Source organism: Equus caballus, chromosome X (assembly GCF_041296265.1).
Source record: "Equus caballus isolate H_3958 breed thoroughbred chromosome X, TB-T2T, whole genome shotgun sequence".
In the NCBI taxonomy this organism is placed as follows: Eukaryota; Metazoa; Chordata; class Mammalia; order Perissodactyla; family Equidae; genus Equus; species Equus caballus.
Window position 1 is genome coordinate 6,820,876 of NC_091715.1, and position 7,612 is coordinate 6,828,487.

Sequence of the window (7,612 nt, forward strand, 5' to 3'; positions counted from 1 at the left end):
GTATTAAATCCTCTCTGAAAATTTGGTAGAATTCCCCAGGAAAGCCATCTGGTCCTGGGGTTTTATTCTTTGGGATGCTTTTGATTACTGTTTCAATCTTTTTCATTGTCATTGGTCTATTCAGATTGTCTGTTTCTTCTTGATTCAGCTTTGAAAGGTTGTAAGAGTCTAAGAATTTATCCATTTCCTCTAGATTATCCGTTTTGTTGGCATATAGTTTTTCATAGTATTCTCTTACAATCTGTTGTATTTCTATGGTGTCTGTTGTTATTTCTCCTGTTTCATTTCTGATTTTGTTTATCTGAGCTTTCTCTGTTTTTTTCTTTGTAAGTCTGGCTAGGGGTTTGTCAATTATATCTATCTTCTCAAAGAACCAGCTCTTTGTTTCATTGATCCTTTCTAGTGTCTTTTTTGTTTCAATAGCATTTATTTCTGCTCTGATTTTTATTATTTCTCTCCTTCTGCTGACTTTGGGCTTTGTTTGTTCTTCTTTTTCTAATCCACTTAGGTGTAATTTCAGATTGCTTATTTGGGATTTTTCTTGTTTGTTAAGGTGTGCCTGTATTGCGATGAATTTCCCTCTTAATATGGCTTTTGCTGCATCCCATTTGAGTTGGTATGGTAGGTTATCATTTTCATTTGTCTCCAGATGTTTTTGATTTCTCCTTTAATTTCTTCAATGATCCATTGATTGTTCAATAGCATGTTGTTTAGTCTCCACATCTTTGTCCATTTCTCAGCCTTTTTCTTGTAATTAATTTCTAGCTTTATCGCATTATGATCAGAAAAGTTGCTTGTTATTATTTCAATTTTCTTAAATTTATTGAGGCTTGCCTTGTTTCCCAGCATATGGCCTATCTTTGAGAATGTTCCATGCGTGCTTGAGAAGAATATGTATTCTGCTGTTTTTGGATGGAGTGTTCTATATATGTCTATTAAGTCCAATTGGTCTAGCTTTTCATTTAATTCCACTATTTCCTTGTTGATTTTCTGTCTGAATGATCTATCCATTGAAGTGAGTGGAGTGTTGAGGTTCCCTACTATTATTGTGTTATTATTAATATCTTCTTTTACATTTGTTAATAGTTGCTTTATGAACTTTGGTGCTCCTATGTTGGGTGCATAGATATTTATAAGCATTATTTCTTCTTGGTGGAGTGTCCCTTTGATCATTATATACTGCCCCTCTTTGTCTCTCTTTACCTGCCTTATCCTGAAGTCTACTTTGTCTGATATAAGTATTGTGACACTTGCTTTCCTTTGTTTGCCATTAGCTTGGAGTACTGTCTTCCACCCCTTCACTCTGAGCCTGTGTTTGTCATGGGAGCTGAGATGTGTTTCCTGGAGGCAGCATATTGTTGGATCTTGATCTTTAATCCATCTCGCCACTCTGTGTCTTTTTATTGGATAATTCAATCCATTTACGTTTAGGGTTATTATTGATGTATGAGGGCTTAATGCTGTCATTCTATCACTCATTTTCCAGTTTTCCTGCATTTCCTTTGTTTCTCATCCTGTGTGTTTTGGTTTACCCATTGAATTATGTAGTTTTTTTATGATGTGTTTCTTAGTTTTCTCCTTATTTATTATTTGTGTCCGTGTTCTGCTTTTTTGTTTAGTGGTTACCATGAGGTTTGTATTCAAAATCTCATGTATAAGACAGTCCATTTTCTGATGGCCTAATTTCCTTAATCTAAACCAATTCAGTCTCTTTCCTCCTCCCCTCCTAAGTTGTTTTTCTCATATCTTATTGTTGTGAGTTTGTGGTTAAAATGACAGGATTATCTTTGTTTTTGGTGTTTTCCTTCCCTCTAGATTAATGCTATTGTTGAATATTTGTCTTATTCTGGTTCTGTCTACCTATTTATCTCCTTACTCTGTGTTTTGTGTCCCCTTTCTCCATTTTTTTTTTCAGGTATGAGGGCCTTCTTGAGGATTTCTTGTAGGAAGGATCTCATGGCTACGAAGTGCCTTAGCTTTTGTTTGTCTGGTAAAGTTTTAATTTCTCCCTCATATCTGAAGGATATTTTTGCTGGATAGAGTATTCTTGGCTGAAGATTTTTGTCTTTTAAAGATTTGAATATGTTGTTCCATTGTCTCCTAGCTTGTAAGGTTTCTGCAGAGAAATCTGCTGAATGCCTGATAGGGGTTCCTTCGTAGGCTATTTTCTTCTGCCTTTCTGCCCTTAGTATTCTTTCTTTGTCATTCATTTTTGCCAGTTTTACTGCTATGTACCTCACAGCAGGTCTTTTTGCATTGACAAAGCTAGGAGATCTAGAACCTCTTCCACACATACTTCCTTCTCTTTCCCTGGGTTTGGGAAGTTCTCTGCCATTATTTCTTTGAACATGCTCTCTGCTCCATTCTCCTTCTCTTCTCCTTTTCGAATACCTATAATTCTTATGTTGTATTTCCTCATTGAGTCAGATATTTCTCGGAGACTTTCTTCATTTCCTTTTAGTCTTAGTTCTCTCTCCTCCTCTACCTGGAGCATTTCAACATGTCTGTCTTCAATTATGCTGATTCACTCCTCTGTGATATCCACTCGAGCGTTCACGGAATCTGTATTTTGTTTTATCTCTTCCATTGTGTCTTTCATCTCTAATATTTCTGATTGATTCTTCTTTATAGTTTCCATCTCTTTTGTGAAGTAGCTCCTGAACTGGTTGAATGGTTTCTCTACATTCTCTTTTACCTTGTGGAGTTTTTTTATCATAGCTATTTTGAATTCATTATCATTTAGATTACATATTTCTGTGTCCTCAGGACTGAGTTCTGAGTTCTTGTCATTTTCTCTCTGGTCTGGAGATTTTATGTAGTGTCTGATTTTGGAAGGTCTGGTCTTACACATTCTATTATTCGGTTGCAGTTACTGCCTATCACCACTGGGTGGGGGTAGAGACCGACGTATTCCTTGCCCTCTGCCTTCAGCTGAGATCCCAGGCAGTAGAGTGGTGTGGGGCTGGTGGACAGAGGGGCCCTATCTCCTGCATGCACTCCGGGCTTTCTCGATCAGCTCTTGCTATCTGGTCTCCTGGGGTCTTGGCTTAATGAGGTCACCCCCTGCAAAAGCTCTCGCCTGGTTAGAGGGCTTCCCTCTAGGCTGCAAGGGCCCTAGGGAGTCCTTGGTGATCCCAAGAATGAGCAACCCCTTCCCCATTCCTGCCCTCATGGATTCTCCCGCAGTCACCATCGCAGTCTTTAGGGGAGGGAGCGAAGTCCTCTCTTACCCTTTTCCCACTCCTCTACAGGAGGCTCCAACCTCTCTGCCCTCCGTCATGAGGCCATGTGTCTCTCCAAAGTTTTTGTGTTGTTAGGATGTTCTCTACTGGAGTGTGGCTTCCCCTTTCTGTTGTATGTTGGAGGGGAGAGAGTCCCGGGTATGTTCACTCTGCCATGATGCTGACCTAAAAATTAAAAAAAAAATAAAAATATAGGCCGAGAAAAGATGAGGAGGAAATGGGCTAAAATACTGACTGTGGTGCCATCCGAGGTTTGTATTTACTTTTTCATGCTCCAGGCACTGAGGGAATCTGCTCTGTACAACATCTATGTCCTCCTTTACCCTGATGTAAGTGCTACCACCCACTGGGCGCCCTGGGCCCAGTGAGAAAGGCCACTGGGGCAGCAGCCTCTCCCCAGCTGGGCTCCCTGCTCATGACCGTGGCTTGAGAACCTGCTGGGCCCCAGAGTCCTCTCATCACAGCTCTAGAGATCTGCCCAGGCTGGCTGGCTTCTCAGGCGATCACCAGGCTACTGCTGACTTGTCCATTCTTCATCCTCACCCAGCACTGTGCTAGTCCAGGTGCTTCTTTCAACCACACCCTCTGGCTGCCTATAGTTCTTGTCAGTTGTTTAAAATTAATTATTTTGAGTGGTCTCTGTCCAGAAACTGAGAAGGGAAAATTTTCAAATTGTTCTATATAATAATGTATAATCCCTGCATGGCAAAAAATAAAAATAAAAAGGAATTCTAAAATGACAATTGAAATATATACATGCAACATATATGACAAAGGGCTGATTTACCTAATTTATGTAGAGCTCAAAAAAGAAAGATGAAGAAAATCAGATGAAAAACCCAAGAGAAAAAAGATGAAATAAACAAAAGGGTACAAAGACACATGAATTACCAATGAACAGGGAAAAAATGTTGACCCTCACTCGTAACAAAAGAAATGCAAACCAAAACAATAATGGGATGTAGTTTCCTACCTTGAAAATTGCCAAAAGTTCAGTGAAACAACTGAGTGATACCTGGTGGTGCTGAGGTTGGGATGGAGAAATGGGTGCTCTTGCAGTGTCGTAAAAGCATAAAGTGATGCAACTTTCTGAAGGACAATTTGACAACATCTATCCAATTTATAAATGCATGCAGCCATTCAGCAAGACGATGGTTGGAATTTACACTACAGAAATATTTATGTAATTTCACCAAGATTTTATATATATATATATATATATATATATATATATATATGATGTTCATTGCAACATTTTTGATTATAGCAAAAACAAAACAAAACGAAAAAAGAAAGAACTTGAAGAAAGTGAAGTATCTGAACAGAATCAAATTACCAGATATTTGTAAAAATAAAGAGGCTTGACATGAGGTAAGCAAAGCAAGTATCAAAACCAAGTTCAAGGTTAGCACCCAAATAGCAGAAAAGTTGACTTTAAACAGAGACTTTAAACTTTAAACCACACCCTGATCTTTATTTCTCCCCTGCCCAGGAACTCAGAATCCTGAGCAAATGGTAAAGTGAGATTATTGATAATTGTTTTTATTCATTTCACTTTTCTTTGTACTCTACATTTTCTATAATGAGCATGTATTAATTTTGAACAATAAAGCTATGTATAGTATCTTTATCAGTATGTAAGGAACACATCTGGATTTTATAAATTACTCTACATTCATAGAGCATTCTTCTATTTTTCCACGAGAGGGCAGCATATGCACAGCAAATAAAAATAGTTTCAAGGCATTTGGTCTGAAATTGAACATGACTGTTCATTGTTCAGTTGTTTATTTTTACATGTTACTTGCACAAACAAATTATTCATTACATTGTTTCTTTTCCTGATAAAATGACTAGATATTCATTGGAAAAATTGACATATAGCAGAAACCACAAGTCACCTGTAGTCAAACTTGTCAGATAGAGCCAAGGTTGACAACCTGGCCTTTATCCTCATGTTTACAGACATGTGATGGAAAGAGGAAGCCACACAGTTTAAAATAAAATGTGCCCCCCCACACAATTGTTTCCTAATCTGCCCTTTCACAAGAAATGTCTCTGAAGCATTTCCCTGTTTCCCTAAATTCTTTGAAATGGTGGGTTTTAAAGACTGCATGGTGTTCCAGCCTGTGGACACCTTACACCTTGCTTAATGGATTTAAATTGGTCATTTAGGCTGTTTTAACTGTCTTTAAATTACAAAAGATTTCCCATGAACAAAACATACATGGAAAAATGTAACAGTTACCCAGTTAACCACTACTCAAATTTGATACGTGTTAATTTTTGCCATCTTTGCTTCAGATATTTTTAAGGAAGAAAAGTCTACTGGTAGAGTTGAAGGTCCCTCTATCTGATTAATTAGTATCCTTCCATCCCAAAAGTCACCTCTAATCTGTTTATTTTTCCTACCCTTGATCTCAGGTTTTAATTACAAAAGTATACTCCATAAACCATATAGCATTGTTCTGAGTTTTAAAATTCTACACAGAATTATAATCACAAGTACACATTCTTCATTCATTTAGCATTTTGATTTTGAGATTTACTGATGTTGATATAGACCTAGTTAATTTTAACTGTTCTAACATACTACAACTTATAATTTACTAACACATTCCGCTATTGATAAGCATTCAGGTTGTTTCTGATAATTGAGAATCAATGCTCTTGTGATGGGACAGTGCACATAAGTCTCCCTAGGGGCTGTGTCTAGAGAAGAACTGAAAGTCCTAAGCTGAGGAGTTTGGGATTCCTAGAAGAGGAATGGCTGATTCAAAAGGGCCAGGCTCTTCAGTCCTGCTAGATACTGCGGAATGGCTCTCCCAGATTACTGTACTTTACAGTTCAGCCAGTCGGGAATGAGAGTCCCATTTCCTCACACCCTCTGTGTGGTAGGAGGCGTGGCTTTAAGCATCTTCAAGGTTAAGCATCTTTTCACGCTCATTGACCGATGAGGTTTTTTTACCTTTTGTGAATTTCCTATCCATAGCCTTTGCTTATTACCTGCTTGGGCTGTTTGTCTTTTTCTTATTGATTTGTAGATATTTTATATATATTTCTGATTCAGACAGGGTCTCTACAGGAAGACATGGCATGTGTAAACCGTGTGATTGAAGGAAGGCTTAATAAAGGGACTATTTACAGAAGTATGGACAGGGTGGAGGCGAGCACTCAGGGGCTGTGCAGTACCCAATGTGGGCCACAGAGGGCAGTGCTTACCACCTCAGGCCTTAAGGGCAAGGCAAGTGTTGGGTAACAATTCTCCCTGGATTCCTGGGCGTTTTCACACAGTCTGGCTCTTCTGACCAAAGGGCATGGACAATCTTTGTTCAAGGATGATTGCATAGCGGCTAGCCTTGAGAGCTGGAGATAGTGGACGTAATAAAGATAGAGACCGTCGCCTTCCCTGGAGATATCTCAGGATCCCAAAGCCTTCTCCTTTCCATCCAGGAGACTGTCACTTACCTTCCAGTGTAACAAACCTACAGAGCCTTCCCCTCAGCCTCTGAGGAGTTTTGCTTGCATTCCAGGTATAGCCATCTCTCTCTGGAATGGAAGTTGCGCAGACCATTGGCAGCCCTGGTAACTGCTCACTCTCCTAATTCAGGGTTCCTCTGCTGTGGTGCATCCCCCGACACATGCTGGTGAACATTCGGCCCTCGTGGAACTGGGGAGCTGGCACCAACTCAAGATATTGCTCTGGCTGCTGCTTTTGGCTGTAGTAATGTCTGTGTCTCTGACCAGGGGTCTGTTGCCCTCGGTCAGGATATGTACATGAAACTGGGGCAGGCTGACTTGTTAGCTTGCAGAAGGGTAGAATCTCAGAGCCTTCAGTTTCTGACTTGACAGGAATGAGCAGGGCCCGGGAAGTGTAACTGTACTAACAGGAGCTGAGTGTCCATGGAGTGACACAGCCAGCTCCTTCAACAAGGCAGGAGCCAGGGCGATAAGCACCATCCCACCTTGTGCACTGCACTCCCTGCCTTCTGATCTCCCCTGGCTGTTCCTCTGGAAACCAGAGGGGACTGGAGTACCTGACTTAGTTCATACAGGTCAGCCTTGCAGGTGCAGAGCAAGGTGAGGACAAAAGGAGAATGGACAGGGGCACGGGAAAGGCATCTAGCACAGTGAAGGGTCTTGTGTTTTGCAAATTTCTTCTTTTAGGTTGTGGCTTGTCTTTCTCTCCATAAATATGGTCTGTTTGATATTGATTTCTTTGCTACATGTTCAGACTTGTAAATGTTCCATGTGTGTAATGACTAATTGTTGTATGCTGGCTTCTATGCATGTTCATTAGCTCAAGGTAAACAGCAACAATAATTGTGGGTAATTGGAGCAGGGTGTGTGTGAGGATTGTTTTTTTTAAA

General features: G+C 39.9%; 1 long non-coding RNA gene across 1 annotated transcript in view; it reads right to left on the reverse strand.

The window, feature by feature from the left end:
• Nucleotides 1–7,612, reverse strand: part of LOC138921936 (uncharacterized) — a 37,266-nt gene that overhangs the window by 20,804 nt on the left and 8,850 nt on the right. Inside the window, exon 2 of the long non-coding RNA XR_011434949.1 lies at nt 3,231–3,407. This is a non-coding gene — a long non-coding RNA (uncharacterized lncRNA). The remainder of the gene's footprint in view (nt 1–3,230; nt 3,408–7,612) is intronic.